The sequence below is a fragment of the Chiloscyllium plagiosum genome, unplaced genomic scaffold, assembly GCF_037043375.1.
Source record: "Chiloscyllium plagiosum isolate Xiang-an unplaced genomic scaffold, Cpla_swu_hap1 HiC_scaffold_24, whole genome shotgun sequence".
Taxonomy (NCBI): Eukaryota; Metazoa; Chordata; class Chondrichthyes; order Orectolobiformes; family Hemiscylliidae; genus Chiloscyllium; species Chiloscyllium plagiosum.
In genome coordinates, this window is record NW_028270162.1 from 19,822,738 (window position 1) to 19,842,944 (window position 20,207).

General features: G+C 39.0%; 1 protein-coding gene and 1 long non-coding RNA gene across 5 annotated transcripts in view; one reads left to right on the plus strand and one right to left on the minus strand.

Moving 5' to 3' along the window:
• Positions 1-20,207, plus strand: part of smtnb (smoothelin b) — a 362,626-nt gene that overhangs the window by 19,836 nt on the left and 322,583 nt on the right. The window lies entirely within an intron of this gene.
• LOC148145364 (uncharacterized) overlaps positions 5,930-20,207 on the minus strand; it is a 180,828-nt gene continuing 166,550 nt past the window's right edge. The window contains exons 4-5 of one of the 2 annotated variants that reach the window (XR_015761247.1): positions 9,869-9,949; positions 5,930-6,687 (exon numbers count right to left, since the gene is read on the minus strand). This is a non-coding gene — a long non-coding RNA (uncharacterized LOC148145364). Of the gene's footprint in view, positions 6,688-9,868; positions 9,953-20,207 lie in introns of both variants that reach the window. The other variant, XR_015761246.1, reaches the window with a different exon arrangement.

Sequence of the window (20,207 nt, forward strand, 5' to 3'; positions counted from 1 at the left end):
AGATATTGTGTGAGATTGCACAAGAATTGAACTATCGTTATATCAGAAACAACTGTACCTTAAACACTAATGTTTATATGCCTCCAGTCTAAATAGGAGAGACAGTGGCATAATGGTAATATTACTGGACTAGTAATCCACAACTTGGGTTCAAATTCCACCATGCCAGATGGTGAAATTTGAATTCAACAAAAATGTGGAATTTACATTGGCAATGTTACTGTAGATTATTGTAAAAACTGAACTGGATTACATTCATCCTTAGAAAAGGAAATCTGCCACCCTTCTCTGATCTGACCTATATGTGACTCCAGACCCATAGTAACGTGGTTTACTACCCTCTGGGCAATTAGTGGTTGATCATTAATACTGACCTAGCCAGTGATGCCTACATTCCCATGAATTTAAAAAAAAAGCTTTGTCGTTCAATTTCAAATTCGTAGTCCCTTGAATACTATAATATTAATGAATAGTTTCCTACTCTTTACCCATTTCAACATTTGCACCAAGTGGTCATTTTCTGTTCAAGTTTGAACCTTGCCTCTTCTGTTCTGGAAACTCTGTCTACAATAGGAATAAAATCTCCTGCACCATATTTGGTTGGGTGGAATCTGTTCTTATGCCTGACACCAGACTCCTGGAGCAACTCTGAATTGTTCAGAATTCATTTGTTGAAGGAGACTCCCAGGAATATCATGGAAATGCTTTAAAAATATCCCCAAAGCATTCCTTATGAAATCACATACCTATTGATTGAAGTTCCAGGAATGCAACAAACTAAAATAGAAAAGCTTTACATGGGAAGATGCCATGCACATTGGCACCCCAAAGATGTTTCTCAATGGTGAAGTCAAAGCATCATAGAAAATGCATAAATCTCTAATCACCACATCTACCTGACCCTTGAAGTATTACCAACATTTGGCGGTCTGCTGATTTGCGTATGGGATTCATTAGCCATCTTAATCTTCAAACCAGAGTGGAAGCAAGTTATCTGCTATTCTGAGACAGATTAAGAAGACATCAGTGGTTTTCAAATATATTTCATTTCAAGCTTATTTTCTTTTTAAAAGTGTACTAGTGATCACAAATCCTTGTATATTTATGGGGTATAGTACTAAAAAGTGGAAGTTCTGTACTGCACGTGAAATGTATTTAATAATGGTTAGAAAACCAGATATTTAGTTCTAAAACAAGAGGGGTGTGCTTGCTTTGAACTGAAGTGTGTTTATCATTGGCAGGAGCTCAGAGTGACTAAAATACCCAGAAATTAGAGTGCAGGAGTATTGAGTACACAGCACAATGAAAGTAGAAGCATGTGGAAAGTAGGAGCCTAAAGAGCAGGAGTCTCTGAACATGGAGTACAAAGTGCATTGGAGAAGTGGAGGTAGCAGAGTACTCGTCTGGTCATTAACCTACTTGACACCAACATTTCCCACCTCTGGGTTGTCCCTTTGTTGTGGATCCTCTGGAAGGTCTCCAGTATTTTCAGGTGTTCACAAATTCCAGTTTGGGAACCATTGCCTTAATTAGTTTCCTGTGGCTCAGTAGATGGTAGTCCTGCTGACCTACTGCTGCAAATCAGAGCCACCTTACTTTGATATCCATTACATTATCAATAGCCAATGTTACTAATTTGCGATGGGAAGGCAACATTGATGACTTGATGCACTTTAGACTGGAGATGTGGATGATTTAAACTCCTCAATCCCAAGTGCAACCTGTAATCCAATGGAAGTACTCACAAGGACGGGTGATTAACGAGGTCAGTGTTAATATCAAACAAACTGCAACTTCACATCTTTTGAAATAAAATGCTCATGATGGCAAATCAACTTAACAAAGTTGCTTTTATAACTAGATTGTACTCCTGCAAATCAAATAAGGCAAAATTCTGCAGAAGCTAAAAACTATCACAATGCACAGAATTCTGGAGAAATTCCCTGTGGAGAGAGAAACAGTAATCATTTCGAGTCCGATACGCCCCTTCAGGACTGAGAAATGTTGATTTTTTTTTTTTTTTTAAATATTTGTGGCAGAGGCCCAGTGGAAAAGACAGTGGGATTGTTAGAGGTGGAAAAAGGAAAAAAAACGTAAAATAAGATCTGTGTTGGAGAGACTAAGTCTCTGTACTAAGAGCAAAGTAAACAAAGCAAGGCTATTGGTGACATGGGGATGGGGAGGAGTGGAGATTGTAAGAGAAATGAAGATCAGACACAATTTGGTCTGTTTCTGAAGTTATTTAACTCAACATTGAGACATAAAGGCTGTACAGTATCTAAATGGAAAGGGAGGTATTGTTGTCCTATTGATCTGTTTGTGAAAACCAATCCTACTGTACTAGATTTTAACGTACCACTATATTGAGACAAATTGAGTTAAAATTGCATTGAGGTCCTAGTACTGTCTTAAGGTTGCAAGCAATGTTTCAGCAGACTGCATCTATCTCTCCTGAATACACCGGTTATATTCTTAAACTACACTGGGAATTAAATCTCCTGTACCATATTTGGTTTTAATGGTTTGAAAGTATTTGAATTATGCTTGATATCTTCTCCACTGTAAAAACAAAAATACGTAGATTAAATGGAAAGATTAATCATGTGTTTCTAAATGGATGTTATATATTCATCTAGTTTGTTCCAACTTTAAACTGTTATTTCAGGGAATTTGGATTCTTCAAAAGTTTCAGACTGCTTGATTTGTTTTGGATCAATATTTAAAAGCTGAGCAGATTTTTTTATTCAAAATTAAGACATTTTGTTCATTTTTTAAAAGTCACTCGGAGTACTGTGGTGTTCTAATTTCAAACAAACTTCTAATGAATGCTTTGTTATTTTAAGAGATGCACCTGACAATTAATAAATACAATGGTGAGAAAGTAACACATCAAAAAAGCTGTGTATATAAAGATCCAATTAATGTTTGTTTCTTTAGGAGCTACTGATTGTACCTCTTTTGGTCTTTATAGCACACTATAAATAGGCAGAAAAAACAGAATGCACAATGCACTTAATTTTTACAAACCGTCTTGAATCTAAAAACTAACTTATTTTACCTTCACTTTTTTTTTTCAATGCTTGCTCTCCTATTGCAGGACTAATTAATTGTTACAATTGAAAATTCATAATTCAGAATGGAATGGTAATCTCTCCAGGAGATTTCAGCCCTTGAGCCTCATTTGTTACTTGCCAGAAGAGACAGGAGGTTAAGTAAATAAAAGATATAAGTTTGGCCTCGTTAAGTACTACATTCAGTTCTGGATGCTGCATTTAGGAAGGATTTGAAGGCATTGTAGAGTGCAGACAAGATTGAGGATGGTTCCAGAGATGAAGAACTTCACTCATGTGGATAGATTGGAGAAGTTATCCTTCAAGCAAAGAAATCTACAAAGAGATTTGATTGGAGGTATTCCAAAATCATGAGTGTCTGGGCAGAATAGGTAAGTAGAAACTGTTCCCATTCATGAATGAATCGAGGATGACAGCGCACAATTAAAATAACTGGCAAAAGAGACAAAGTAATTTTTTTTTCCCAAGCATTTAGTGGTTTAAGCTTTGCAATTTATTTTCCAAGAATGTGTGGTGGTGGCAGGTCCAAATGAAGCTTTTAAAAAGGTATTATATTGTTACCTGGAAAGGCAAAATGTGACCTGCTAATGCTCAATTGATGCAGGATTTGAACCTTTATAGTTGCATGTTCTATTTGAGATGAAGAGCACCTGATATTAGTTACAGCATATGGTAGTGTCCCTCCCACTGGACAAGGAGTGGAGTGGAATTGGTTCTAACTTTAAGTCCCACCTGCTCCAGAGGTATGTATGAACTTCTTTGAACAGGTTAAGAGAAAATATCTGAGAAGAACCTGCAAATTAAGCTTTGGAAACACCTCTCTGTAATGGTCAGTATCCCTGCCTGCCACACGAGACTGGGATTCAGAATCCATGATGGAGTAGATGATGCCTTTATTACAGGCTGTGCATGAGTGAACCTTTGCTTTAAAGTTCCTTGTGGTGCAGAGATAATGTCCCTTTCAGGATGCCTGGGTCAGGTGCCACCTGCTCCAGAGGTGGATAATAACATCTCTGAACAAACTGATTTAAAAAAAAATATACAAACTGGTTTTTCATTCAGCAGTTCTGTGCAATCATAAGCTAAGGTGGTTCATGAACACCCAGCCCAACTATTTATTTAGTGGTGCTACGAGTCCATAGACCATGCTTATATTGGTTGTGGGCAGTTGCCCTGCCTAATTTTTTTGGTTATTTGAAAAATATTTTGTTATGTTGTTGGTTGCGCTAAGGCCAATGCCCTTGTTCTTTGGGCATCTGGTGTGGACAGTGGTGGTCAAATCAGAGGATCTCCTTGAGGGTCCACTCTTGGACTTGACCAAGGTAGCCATAAACAAGTCCAGGCAGCAAGCACTGGAGTGTCATAGTCGCCTGTTATCTGTCCACCCCTAATTCTGCAGCCATGTTCGTGTCTTGGTGTCCTTGGAGAGGGAGCATGAAGTGCCTAATCTTGATACTTTTAGAGAGAAGTGAGCACCGCAAGGAGTAGAGTGCCTTCTCTCCCCTTCCAATTCTATTTTGATTAAATTCCCTCCCTCGCTCCATACCTTTTTTCTCCTTTGGCATTTCCCTTGCCAGACTTTGCATATAAATTGATTAATTGGGAACACGCATGATTTTGTAGGTGAAAAGTACTATGGGTGACTTGGTGGTGGGGCCAAATGCCATTAACTTATGTGTAATAATCTTTTTGTGTATAAAAGAACATGGGTTGGGAGGGAAATAAACTGCTTTTTATATCCAGGAGAATGAACTCTCCATTTCCACCAATAACCTCTAAGCTTTCAGTGAGACTTAGGCAGTGCAGGATTAAATGCCTTATTTCCCTACAACTCCATTTTAATTTAGCCCTCCCCCCTCTCTTCCCTACCTTCCTCACTACTGTTGTCGTTGTTGCTGTTGTCTTTCTGTCCCTAATAGTGCTCAAATTTCACTTCCAATTAGAAAAACAAGTGATCTTCACCTGGAGGCCATTCAGCCTATTTGTCATGGTGCTGGTGTTGGACTGGGGTGCACAAAGTTTAAAAATCACACAACACCAATCTTCACCTGTTTTCGGTTTGAGAAAGGAAAAGTGCTATCCACTTTAATGCAGCAGAGGGTCCTGTGAATTAATTTGTGAAATGCAGACTAGCTCTTACTGCTTCCTTTGCCAGACTGATGTTTCAAAATTTAGCCAGAGATTATAGGGAAAAGGTGGGAGAATGACAACGCTAAGGGATTGCTCACCTGGAGATCCAACGCTGACACGTGGGTGCGCACACATTGAATTCGCCTTGCAGATTTGTATTTGACATTCTATTGTTCAAAAAGCGCACAATCTGTAGTCCGTTTAGTCAGTCAATGTGTCATTTTATAAATTCCTACTTTGGAAATAAAACCAGTCTGATTACAGGTTGGGGTACAGACAGACTCTCGCCTCCTATCTTTAACACATTGTCTGAACTGAGATGCCACCTTTTTTTATATGCTGACAAAACCTGAAGTTATCTAGGGGTAGTGACTTGAAAGAAATTCTGGGATTGACACATTAATCAATTGATACCTGGATCCTCATTCTAAGTGATTAAAGACCTAACAGCCATCTGGGTTTGTCTAATACATCGCATCAGTTGCATGACACGTTGAATTCAGTGTCCAACATATCCTCCCTACTAACTACCTGATGAAGGAGCAGTAATCCAAAAGCTTGTACTTTCAAATAAGCCTATTGGACTATAACCTGGTGTTGTGATTTTTAAACTTTGTGCACCCCAGTCCAATACCAGCACTTCCACATGACATAAATAGGCTGAATTGCCTCCTTTCTGTGAATTGTATCTGGCAGTTGGCATTAATTGGTGGTTCGCTTAACTCTCTCTCTCGACACAGACCCCGAATAGATAAAGACTAAAATTATGGTGGTTGGTTTAGGAGGTATGTATTATTTTTAATCAAGCTATTCAGACATGTCACAGCACTCCTCAGGAAGGGTCTTGAACCTTCTGACCCGGAGATGGAGATGGGTTAGGAAGTGCGTGCTTGTAATATAACTTTGTAAATTAAGAAGTATGGCTCCAATTTTATTTTGCACTAACTGGCTTTCTGGAAAAACAGCGTTGCCATATGTCATCACTACCTCTGTATCACTGGCCTAGTAATGCAGAAACCCAGACTAAAGTTTTTGGGACATGGGTTTGAATCTCGTAATGCCATATAGTGAAATATGAATGTTAAATTTGGAATAGAGAGACAACCTGTTGGCAATCAGATAAACATTGCCGATTGTTGGAAAAAAAAATCAATCTGGCTCACTGGTTTCCTTTTTTTTTTTGGGAAGGAAATCTACTGTCCTTGCCTGGAGTCACCTACATGTGACTCCAGACCCACAACAATGTGGTTGACTCTTAACTGCCCTCTGGGCAATTTGGGATGGACAATAAATGCTGCCCCAGCCACATGCCCATTTCCTACAGATAGATTTTTCAAAAACAACTTGCTCAAATCTAGTTGAATGAGACTTAATTATCAATTGTTACCAGGGATCGACTGAAATGGTAGAATTGGAAAATACTACAGATGCTTGAAATCTGAAATTAAGACAAAATGGTGAAGATGTTGAACACAGCTGACATCATCTGTAGAGAAAAAGAGAGGAAAAGCACTTTTATTTTTCAGATTGAACAATATTCTGACAAAGAATCATCACTGAGCTTGAGACTCTGAATTTTAGCTGACATGATTCCAGTAAATGGTACAGATGTTTAAACTTGGAGTGGAAAAGAGGGATTAAACTGCAGGAATTTTATCTGGAGATGCTTCCATCCAGTAGAAAAGCAAGTGTGCAAATTGGTCCAATACTGGACATTTTCTCAGAGTACTGCAACTTGGGAGCAAAGTGTCTTGAGAGAATCTGAGGTTTTGAAGGGTTCTTTATAAAGTGCTTTTATTATTTGCATTGGGAACCTGATGCCAAATTCACTGCTGTGCAGGTTTCCTAGAGAAACATCATGAAAACATAAAAAGCAAATTAAGTGATAGTTGTAAGATCTGTGAGGCAGGAATAACTGGCCTTAGGCCCCTCAAGGAATCCTTTGGGCATCCATGCCACCAACCCCAACCCAACCCCCCCCCCCCCCCCCCCCATCCCCACACCCACCCAATTTTAATGTCCATGGTTTGTCCCCAATTGTCTCTAGCAGCAGCCTTGTTACAAGATGTTAAGATCTGAAAAATATGTCTGGCATGAATTCTGAATCATTGGTCTGACTTGGTTCTGTGGCTGTTTATTGTCTTATTTACTCCCTCCTTGCAAAAACACTTCCTGTCTGGTTCAGACACAAGTATTTCTGAAGGATGCAAAATGATGTCAATTGGATGGAAATATTGAGATTACTCTTCCTTACCAAGCATCTTGAAACAACACATTAGAGGAAGTCATTTCAACATGTTTATCTGTAACAAAAAAGCTGTTGATATGTCACACAAGACTAGAAGTGACAACACTGGGGAAATGTTAATGACATTTTATGATCAGTTACAGGACCAAGATAATTAATAATTTAAAAGCAAAATGTCATTTTTTTTGATAAGTACGTTTAAAATAAGTCACATTTTAAAATTAAATGGAATGTTTAATAGTTCTAGCAGATATCCTTTTGAAGTATTAATACTCGGTAAGATACTGAAGGAAGTTTGTAGTGTTCTGCTATAACTGGGTCAAGCAGAAGATATTTATTACTTCTGTCAAACTAAGTAAAATTAACAATTCCGATTTCCTGCTCCCAAGTTGCAATATTCTGAGAAAATATAAAACATTTGTGAAGTACATTCATTACTTACCAGCTTCAAATAAATACTTTGATTTCAGTTTTCAATTTAAACAAGTATTTTTATATTGTTTTATTCAGTAAGCAGATCCTGGAATAAACAAACATGTCTGTTTGGATCCCAGCTAATTAATGTGACTGCATTATTTTTAGATTCAAAAAGTGAGGGATAAAGGTGATTTGACTCAATTTGTTTAAGTTTTATTGTTGCAACCTCTGTTCAACAAAATTATCTTTTTTTACAGGTCCTTTTACAATCATGGTTGATATCTTTTTTTAATATCAGCTAAAAGAGAGAACTTGTATTTAAATAGTGTCCTTTCATGACCACTGGACATCTCAAAGCCTGTAACAGCTAATTACGTACTTTTGATTCTGAAGGGTTACTAGGTCCAAAACATTAACTCTGCTTTCTCTCCACAGATGCAGTCAGACCTTCTCAATTTCTCCAGCAATTTGTTTTCTAGCATCAGCAGTTCTTGGTTTTATTATTGTTACATACTTTTGTTGTATGATCATTTGTAATATAGCAAATCTAGCAGCCATTTGCTCTATCAAACTACAATGTGATAATGATCAGAAAATCGTCTTTTCTTTCTAATAAGACCAGATGACGTTGGAGCAGAATTAGATCATTCAATGAAATCATTGCTGATCTGAATTTCAGGAGTACCTCCTGGTCCTTGTCTGCAAAACAAGTGGGGATTTCTCCCCGTCTGCCATGTTTAGGACAAATGTCAGGAACTGTGCACAGCAGCTCCTGACTGACCATGCTTGCACAGATGTAGAGTAGTTTTTTCAAGATGCTTTGGGCACAAAGGATGCCAGTGAATTCTGGGATATCTGCTGGGTATCATTCTGAGAATATGTAATCAGATGCAAACCAGATATAGTCACCATTATCAAAGAACATTTTACAGTCCATTATTGCTCCCAACTCTCATGTATTGCAAGTGGGTATCAAAAAGATTCTGTCTGGCTAGTAGCACCTGATGCAGCTGAGCTCTATAATGACCAAGAGCAGTTTCCTTCTCCCCAATGTCCTCCTTTTTTCTGTTTGAAGTCAGTTCCCATTCCCTAGTTTCTTAGCATCCAGTACATTGCCTTAATATCTGCAGAGCACAGATGCCAGGATGATGTGGCACACTTTGTCCACATTATATGAGCCCCCATCGTCTGACTGGTCCAAGCAGAAGAACTGCACCTTCAACGGCCATATACTCTGCTCCCCCGTAGCCTTGGTTGAGGAATGGGTGGCATTAAATCTGCCGTCTAGTTCAGTTGAGGTTGTACATCAGTGTCTTCAGACATGGACACAGTGAGTAGCTCTTAAACCAAGCAACCAACCAACTGTTCAGTGACCACTCCTGGTGTACTTTTGTGTAGTTTTGGTGTTTATACCTAAAAGAATATACTTGTTTGAGAGAATCCATTTCAAAGGTTCACAAATAACGATTCCTGAGCTGACAGGGTTGCCCTGACGGAGAAATTCGGAAGAACAGGCCTACATTTTCTGGAGTTTTGTAAGAGTAATAGATGATCAAACTCGAGCTTAGACTCTGAATCACCTTAACAGGATACTGCTGAGAGACTATGTCCTTGATCAGGATAAGAGGTAGGACATGTTGAAATAAAATGAAGACTAATTTTCAATGTTTGGAATTTTATCTGAGTGCTGGATACTTGACTGCAGAGTATATTTCAGGTTGAGATTGTTGGAATTTCAGACTCTTAGGGAATGCAGGCATTTGAATCAGATTTTTAAAAATTGAGTTTGGTGATAGGTTAGACTTCTTTGTATTAAAAGACAAAGCAAGCTCTGGAGGTTGTATTACTTCTATTATTTGGGTTGTGATAATGGACACTAACTGCTATCTGTGAAACTGCAATTTCAAGAGTTCTTGGGCAAGAGTGAAGGGCAGAGGGTTTGGGGGCAAAATATAGATTTTTAATTCAGTGGCAGTGGCTTAAGGTCAGCATGTTACAGTACCTTCAACCTGATTGACCAATTCCACTTCCTGGTATTGTTGGATATGTATAACGTCCATGCATTTCCAATGAGTCTTTGCTTCTGCTGGACAAGAAATAAACCATGGTTTCACCAAGAAGTATTAAAAATAATCAGTGTTGAAATTTACAGCCACAAGTCAGATGGTGTTTAGAGCAAAATCAAGTAATTCTGACCTCTCTCCTCAAATTTCATCTGCCACTTGTCTACCTATCCAACAAAGCTTTAAAGTTTGATACCATCTTCCTCACAGTTCACAATATCACCAAGTTTTGTTTGTCTGCAAATGTTGGAATTCTGCCCTAGATGCTAAAGTCTGAATCACTACTAGCAGAAAAATCAGATGTTCATAACAAAGAATAGCTGTTGTACATGGATTGGGAAGGGTTCATAGTGAGGAGTCTTAATACTATGATAATGGGGTTGTGGGCAGAACAACTTAGGATGTTAGAGGAGTAAGACCTAACATCCTGATCCTCTCTACTTTTTTCTAATAAAATCTATCCAATCAGAGATTTGGAGTGCAGGTTCATAGCTCCTTGAAAGTGGAGTTGCAGGTAGATAGGATAGTGAAGAAGGTGTTTGGTATGCTTTCCTTTATTGGTCAGAGTACTGAGTACAGGAGTTGGGAAGTCATGTTGCGGCTGTACAGGACATTGGTTTGGCCACTGTTGGAATATTGCTTGCAATTCTGTTCTCCGTCCTATCGGAAAGATGTTGTGAAACTTAAAAGGGTTCAGAAAAGATTTACAATGATGTAGGATTTGAGCAATAGGGAAAGGCTGAACAGGCTGGGGCTGTTTTCCCTGGAGCATCAGAAGCTGAGGGGTGACCTTATAGAGGTTCACAAAATTGAGGGGCACGGATAGGATAAATAGACAAGGTCTTTTCCCTTGGGTGGGGGAGTCCAGAACTAGAGGGCATAGGTTTGGGGTGAGAGGGCAAAGATATAAGAGACCTAAGGGGTAACTTTTTCACGCAGAGGGTGGTACGTGTATGGAATGAGCCGCTAGAGGATGTGGTGGAGGCTGGTACAATTGCAACATTTAAAAGGCATTTGGATGGGAATATGAATAGGAAGGGTTTGGAGGGATATGGTCCGGGTGCTGGCAGGTGGGACTAGATTGGGATGGGATATCTGGCCGGCCTGGATGAGTTGGACCAAAGGGTCTGTTTCCATGCTGTACATCTATGACTCTATAAATCAATTGCATGTTACTGAAATGCAATAACTATATTTCTTCTTCTGGATTAGAGAATCTTGTAGTTAGATCATCAGTGGATTTTCTCCTTCATCACACCATACCACACCAAGTAGGTCCTATCAAAGCCTACACTTAGAGGATGGTTCCAGCAAATCCACCACATAATGAGGTGGATACTCTGCGCTAGAAATAGAACAGAAATATCAACTATTCTGTTTTTGACATTTGGCAAATTTTGTATCCATGTTGCTCTAGTTGTTTCTTTTATTCCAGGAGCTCTAACTTTGTCCAAAAGATTCTAACTTGTGTAAGTATTATTCTATTCAAATTTTCCTAAATTTCGGAATCATTGGGTGGAACATAATGCCCACCTGATAGCAAGCTTGATGGAGTTCATTTTAAATGGGCAGGAGGGTGAAAGATGCACCCTGTGATGGAAAGGCTTGTGGATGGTTTCCCCATTGACTGCCAGTTGACTTGTCACCTTGTAGTCCAAAAAGCAACGTCTGGTGATGTTGAATTCCCAGATGGTGGTGGTGGAGGAGGAGAGGGGTGTGTATTAGGAGTCCCACGTTCCATAGAACTGTTCCTGATCACCTGAGACCATCTGTCAGCTCTTCATGAGCAGAAATTTATCTGCTACTTAGTAAGGTACCTAATTGCCCCTTGATGCAGCAGATCTGAAAAGACATTGAACTGTCCAGCTGAGCCAAAAACCAGTGGTTGCTGACATTAAATATTACTCTTTGAATTTGAATTTTATCCATAGGTTGCATCAGTTAATTACATTTGAAGAACTAATTACTAGTAATTGCTGTTGTTCAGCAAAAGAAGTGTTAAACGGTGCATAAAAATAAGGTTTACCTGAACCCCGTGTTTCTTTGCTGTCCAATATGTGCTGTCAGTATTTTTCCTTAGATAGTCTCCTTTTGGGATCTTTACTTGTATTTTTGTTTTCTGTGCTGCAAATTTACTGTAAACAGTATTTCTTGAAAGGTATATAATGTTGGATTGATGCCTAAACAAGGAATTCACAAGCTGGGATGTGCCACTAGAAGGGACACTAAAGCAAGGTTAAATACAGTGCATATCTCAAGAGATAATTGAAAGAATAGTTCTGAAAGCTTCCTGCTTCCTCCTCCATCACCCTCCTACCCTTTCGACTTAATACCACCTTACTTACCTCCTTGCATTCTAAGCAACATAAAAATGTCAGAGGTTTTTCAAACTGCAACCAAAATGAAAATGGTGAATGTCCTATTTTTAAAAATTTCATGCAAGTGTTGAATTATAATAGCTTTTCAATGTTTTTTTCTTTCAAACTTTATATTGTATTTGCTTTTACAGGGCTGTTTTTTTTAGTTTCTGCTTACATTCCATACCCTTTTCTTCAGATCCCTCTTTTTTTAAAACTGATTTAAGCATTAGTCCACTTTTTGTAAACAATTACACACTGCTCCCACTTTATCTGCTAAGCAGTTTCCAGCACCAACCTACATAAAATTTCTCTTGTTTATATTTGATAATTATCTTAAAACCATGCTCTTTATTTACTGTGACCAGTGAAAATATTTGCCTCATAAAAACGTTCAAGAACGTATGATTATTATCAGATTTATTTCAATCTCCTCTGTAGAATGTCAAACATCACTTCCTCCTTCTGCTGCTCCAGTTTTTTTTAATAATTTCATTATGGAAGATGCCAGCCTTGTTGTTTATAGGGATTGTTAAGGGGAACACAAAGGCCAAATAATTTCAAAGCAAGTTGAGTCATCGCATGGAAACTGACCCATCAGTCCAACTCATTCACACAGACCAGATATCCTAAATTTATCTAGTTCTATTTGCCAGCATTTGACACATCCCTCAAAATCCTTCTTATTAATGTACCCGTTCAGATACAATTACAACATTTAAAAAGGTATCAGTCTCTCACTTCCTCTGGCAGTTCATTCCATACACACACCACCTTCTGCGTGAAAAAGTTGCTGTTTACGTGTCTCTCAAATTGTTCCCCCCCTCACCTTAAACCTGTGCCCTCTAGTTTTGGACTCGCCTATCCTGGGGAATAAGACATTGACTATTCACTCTATCCATGCCCCTCATGATTTTATAAACCTCTACAAGGTCATACCTAAGTCTCTGAATCTCCAGGAAAAATAGTTCCAGCCTATTCAGTCTCTCTCCATAGCTCAAAATCTTCAACCCTGGCATCATCCTTAAATCTTTTCCAAACCCTTTCAAGTTTCATAGTCCCCAGTAGCAGGGAGACCAGAATTAAACACTGTTCCAAAAGTGACCCAACCAATGTCCTGTACAGCCACACATGACCTGCCAACTCCTACACTCAATGCACTAACCAATAAAGGCAAGTCATCTTTACCAAACTGTCTATTCTACGACTCCATTTTCAAGGAACTATGAATCTACTCTCCAATGTCTTTGCTCAGCAACACTCCCTAGGACTTTATCCTTAAGTGTATATGTCCTGCCCTGACTTTCCCTTCCAAAATGTAGCACTTCACATTAACCTATATGAAACTCCATCTGCCAGTTCTCGACCCATCTGATTGATGTCTCATTGTACTCTGAGCTAACCTCTTTTGCTATCCACTACACTACCAATTTTGATGTCATCTGAAAATATTACTAACCATCCTATTATATTCACATCCAAGTCATTCATATAAATGACAGAAAGCAATGGACTCAGCACCGATCCCTGTGGCATACCACTGGTCACAGGTTTCCAGTTTGAAGAACAACTCGCCACCACCCTTTACCCTCTGCCTTCTAATCAATTTTGTATCGAAGTGGCAAGTTCTCCCCGTATTCCATGTGATCCAACTTTTAAACCAATCTACCACATGGAACCTTTTGAACATCTTACTGAAGTCCATGTAGAAAAAATCTACCACTCTGTCTTCGTAATCTTCTTCACCTCTTCTTTAAAAAACTCAAAAGTGTGAGATACAGTTTCCCATGCACAAAACCATGTTGACTATTCTTATTCAGTCCTTACCTTTCCAAATACATGTAAATCCTGTCCTTCAGAAACCCCTGCAGCAACTTGTCCATCACTGATGTCAGTCTCACTGGTCAAGAGTTCCCTGGCTTTTCCTTACCAGCTTTTTAAAATAATGTCACCACATTAGCCAACCTCCAATCTTTCAGAACTTCACATGTGACTATCGACCAATATCTCAGCAAGTGACCCAGAAATCACTTCCCTAGCTTCCCTTGGAATTCTCGAGTACACCTGATCCAGTCTGGGAATTTATCCATCTTTATGCATTTTTAAGTCGTCGAGCACCTCCTCATTGATTCTGTTTTCCTTTGCAATCAAAATTGGTGGTAGGTTGGTGATTGAGGCTGGGGAGCAAGGTGAGTAGCTGATCAGATTGTGATAGATTTGGTGGTATGTAAATGTTGTGAATTTGGAACAAAGATAACTGTTTATAATGGCAAAAGCTGGTTTAGCATATATTAATTTAACTCTCTGCCTCACAATGTGGGGCACTTGTAACACCTGACCGCTATATGGATTTTGGTTTTGAAGTGTAGTTAGTCATTCTGTTACCTCATAATTATGTAAATTGGTGTGACTAATTTAAAATACTATTTTAAAAATTCATGTTTGTATTTTGGCTTTATTTAAACTTCTTCATTTAATGACTTACAAAAAATGTATTCAAATTTTTGACCCAATTTTTCGAGTTGTTCTTCTATAAGTTATTGTGACTTTCAGCCTAAAACAAGTTGAGTCCCTGTTGATGTGATGCTCCAATCTTATACTGGACATTGTGAACTCATCTATTGCATAATAATTTTTTTAAAAAACTTAGTTTATGGACTGAAGGGTCAGGTTCCATGCTGTATAATCTTGATTCTGCACCTCTATACTTTTGAGGCTCTTTCTGCTTACTATTATGATTACTTCAATATTTTAACACTATTGGAGAGTTCTCTTGGTTTAATCTTGTGGGAATCTGTTTTCCTGGATACTAGAACACATTGGAGAGATTTCTAATGTTTTTCTGTAGAGGGGATATTTTTCTCATACTTTCATGTGGTGAGGAGATCCACATCAAACAGCCCATCAGAAAATATAGAATGGCAACATTTTCACTGGTTTTGCTAAATCCAAAACTTCTTGGCACTAGAGTTACTTAATGACTGGCTTGGCTTACATTGGGTTTATATTTCAAAAGCTTTTATCCATATAAGGCCATTTAGCCTCCAACTGTATCAATCAGCACTGTCTAGATATTTGCTCCTTGTCTTGTATTAGTTAAGATGAGAATTCAATATGGCAAATTTAGTTACCACAGCCACAGATAATTTTAATAAAAACTGACATTGTTTAACCTTTACTCTATCGTCTTGCTAACTGTTTTTAGGCATCAGTTGCTGTTTGTGGGAACTTGCTATGTACAGCCGGGTTTCTGAGCTTCCTAAGTTACGATAATAGAATCCAGCTCTGGGACTTCCCAATATAGTAAAAGGTGGTATGGAAATGTTAGGTCTTTAAGGTGGCATGGTGGCACACTCCTGCCTCAATGCTGAGGACCTGAGTTTGTTTCCAGCCTTTTGTGATGCTGTGTGGAGTTTGCATACTCTGCATGTCTGAGAGCTTATGCCCAGTACTCTGGTTTCCTCCCACAGTCCAAAGATGTGCACATTAGGTGGAATGGTCATGCTAAATTTCCCCGTAGCATCCAGAGATGTCTAAGGTGGGTGGATTAGCCATGTTAAATGCTGCGATTGGGTGGGGGGATGCTCTTCAGAGGATTAGTGTAGACTCTAAGTCCGAATGGCTGTTTCTGCACCACTAGGGATTCTATCAAATTTTCAAATGTTTCTGACGGTTGCTGTCCATTTTGATTTTTGGATTTTGAATCTAGTTGTAGCACCCTATAATGTTGTTGGAATGTTCAAAACCAATGTGGAGGGAGAATGGATGGAATATTGAGGGTTGTTGAGGGGTGAGGACTAAAGACTTTTTTTTTCTTTGGATACTTCAAGTTGACTTAATATGCTATTTTAAGGTTTTTAGTATCAATGGATATTTGTAATAAAGTAGTACAATGGAATGAGTGTAATAATAAAACTTCATTTGGAAAAGACTGGAGTGTGGTTCTTTTTCTCTGGAAAAGTGATTATGAATAAAAGCTATGATTTAAAGATTTTCAACATTTATAAAGGAGTTTAGTGTGGATGTGGAGAAAGTTACCCACTCCACCATTTAGGTGAGGCTTATTTCACAAGACAGCAGCAAATAGAGACTTTGGACAGCATGGAGTTTAAACATAATTATAGACAAGTTGGGCTGAATGTCTTATTCTTGTAATTAGTTCTTTTGACCACCCTTTCTTTATTGCTGTGGAATTGCACTAATGAAACTGCTATACTTCCAATCTTATCTTATTTTTGTGATAAACAATATGCCTAAAACACAATAGCATAGGCATGGTTTAACTTTAAATTCCTATATAAAAATACTATTTTTGATTACTTTCACCAAAGAGAACTAATCTGAGTACATTGATTTTTAAATGTTGTTTTTGAATTCATGAGCTTTAATCATCAGCTTCTTGTAATATTATATATTAATATTATAAAACTATAGGACTGTACCTGTATCTATCACCTGGAAGAAATTTAATTGTCTACTCCTGCTGTAGGAAAGATATTATTAAAATGGAAAAGATCCAGACAAGATTTATTTGGATGTTACTGACTGAAGGGTTTGAGTTATAAGAGAAGTTGGATAGGCTGTAACCTTTTCCCCTGGAGTGTAGGAGTTTGAGGGATGACCTTGGAGATTTATAAAATCATGAGGGGCATAGATAAGCTGAATAGTCAAGGTCTTTTCCCAAGGATAAGGGAGTTCAAAGCTAGAGAGCATAATTTTAAGGTGAGAGGAGAAAGATTTGAAAAGGGACCTGTTGGTCAGCTTTTTCATAGAGGGTGTTATGTGGAATTAGCTGCCAGAAGAAGTGGTAGATGCAGGTATATTTAAAAGACAATTGAACAGGTACATGAATAGGAAAGATTTCAAGAGATATTGGCCAATGCAGGCCATTGGGACGAGTTTAGTTTGGGAAACCTGTTCAGCATGGGGGAGTTGGACTGAAGTATCTGTTTCCATGCTGTATGACTCTGACTGTTTTACAGATGTACTTTCCAATAATACCATAAACATAATAAGGGGAAGTCATGCCTGACAAATCTATTAGAATTTTTTGAGGTGGTAACAAGCAGGTTGACAAAGGAAAGCCATGTATGTTATCTGGACTTCCAGAAGGCCTTTGATAAGTTGCCTTACGGAAGACTGCTAAGTAAGATAAGGGTCTATGGTGTTAGAGGCAAGGTGCTAGCATGGATAGAAGATTGGCTGTCTGCCAGACAACCAGAGTGGGGATAAAAGGGTCCTTCTCAGGATGGAAGCCAGTGACTAGTCAAGGGTCCAAGGGTCAATGTTGGGACACCTCTTTTCACTGTATACACTAATGATCTCGATGAAGGAACTGAGGGCATTATGGCTATCTTTGCTGATAGGTGGGGGCAGGTAGTATTGAGGCGGGAAGGCTGTAGAAAGATTTACACTGGTTAGGAGAGTGGACAAAGAAGTGGGATATGAAATACAAAATGGGAAAGTGAGAGGTCATGCACTTTTGGTAGGAAGAATAGAGGTGTGGACTATTTTCTAAATGGAAGAAATCTGAAGTGTAAAGGGACTTGGGAGTCCTAGTCCAAGGTTCTCTGAAAGTAAACTTGCAGGTTGAGTCGGTAGTTAGGAAGGCAAATACAATGTTGTCATTCATCTCGAGGACTAGAATATAAAAATAGGGATATACTTCTGATGCTTTATAAGGATGTGGTGAGACCATATTTAGCGAATTGAGAAACTTTGGGCCCCATACCTCAGGAAGGGTGCAATGGACCTGGAGCAGGTCCAGAGGAGGTTCACGAGAAAGATCCCAGGAATGAAAGGTTTAACATATGAGGAACGCTTGAGGACTCTGGGTCTATACTTAAAGTTTAAAAGGATGAGGGGGCGGATTCTGATTGAAACTTACAGAATACTGTACCCCCTGGATAGAGTGGACATTGTTAAGATATTTCCATTAGTGGGGAGAGACGAGGACTCTAGGGTGCAGCCTTACAGTAAAGGGAAGACCCTTTAGAACAGAGATTAAGAGTAACTTCTTTAACCAGAGAGTGGTGAATCTGTGGAATTCATTGCCACAAAAGGCTGTAGAGGCCAGGGCATTGAGTATATTTAAAACATAAGTTCTTGATTATGCTACCATGCGGTTCTTGGTATTCTGGGCAATTAATTGGTTAAATTCAAATAGGGTTGCTCTAACATCAAAACACAACCCCAAGCTGATTGTTCCATATTATCAATCCTTAGCATATTCTGCACCTGTCAGCTTGTCACAGACATATGTGCTGTCACAATCTCTCTGCTCATAAGAGGCACCTCCCTCTTACACCGTACACTCTTTTGACTACTTAACCTTTGATCCCCTTGGCAATTGTTATGGGAGAAAGTGGGAAATTGGGGTTGAGAAAACTTATCAGCCAGGATCGAATGGTGGAGCAGACTCCATGGGCTGAATGGCCTAATATCTGCTCCCATGTCTTATGATTTTATGGTCTATTATTGTAGTTAATCAAATTGACTGAGTTAATTGTTTTCTTAAATTCGATTTGAACTTTTGTCTGGATGATCAATTTGTGAATATTCAATGTAATCTTGGAGCCATAACAACAGCGTAAGACATAGGAGTCCACTGCGCTATTTGATCATGGCTGATGGGCATTTCACCTCCACTTACCCACACTCTCCCCGTGGACCGCCAGATCAAGAATTTATCACTATCTGCCTTCCTGGCATCCACTGCGCTCCATGGCAATGAATTCCACAGGCCCACTGCTCGCTGGCTGAAGAAATGTCTTATGTCCATTCTAAATTGCCCCCCTCTAATTCTAAGGCTGTGCCCAGGGGTCCTAGTCTCCCCATCTAATGGAAACAATTTCCCAGCGTCCACCCTTTCTTAGCCATGCATTATCTTTGTAAGTTTCTAGTAGATCTCCCCTCAACCTTCGAAACTCTAATGAATACAATCCCAGGATCCTCAGCCGTTCATCGTATGTTGGGGATCATCTGTGTGAATCTCCGCTGGATACACTCCAGTGCTAGTATGTCCTTCCTGAGGCGAGGGACACAAAATTGGACACCGTATTCTACATGGGGCTTTACTAGAGCTTTATAAAGTCTCTCAGAAGCACATCTCTGCTTTTATATTCCAACCCTCTTGTGATAAATGACAACATTACATTCGCTTTCTTAATCACTGACTCAACCTGCAAATTAACCTTTCGAGAATCCTGGACTAGCACTCCCAGATCCTTTTATATGTTGGCTTTATGAATTTTCTCACTGTTTAGAAAATAATCCATTCCTGCATTCTCTTTTTTCCAAAGTGCAAGACCTTGCATTTGCTCACTCTGAATTTCATCAGGCATTTCTTGGACCACTCTCCTAAACTATCTAAATCTTTCTGCAGCCTCCCACCATCTCATTACTACCTGCCTGTCCACCTAACTTTGTATTATGTGCAAACTTCACAACAATGTACCAGTTTCTTCAGCCAGATCATTAATATATAAAGTGAACAGCTGTGGCCCCAACACTGAACCCTGCAGTACACCACTTGTCACTGGCTGCCATTCCAAAAAATAACTTTTTATCCCAACTCTCTGCCTTCTATCAGACAGTCAATCCATGCTAGTAACTCACCTTGAACACCATGGGCCCTCCTGTTATTGAGCCTCCCGTAAGGCACCTTATCAAAGGTCTTTTGGAAGTTTAGATAGATAACATCCACTGGGTTTCCCTGGTCTAACCTACTTGTTACCTCTTCAAAGAATTCTAACAGATTTGTCAGGCACGACCTCCCCTTACTAAATCCATGCTAACTTGTTCTAATCTGACCCTGCACTTCTAAGAATTTAGAAATCTCATCCTTAACAATAGATTCTAGATTTTTACCAACATCTGAGGTTAGGCTATCAGCCTGTAATTTTCCATCTTTTGTCTTGAT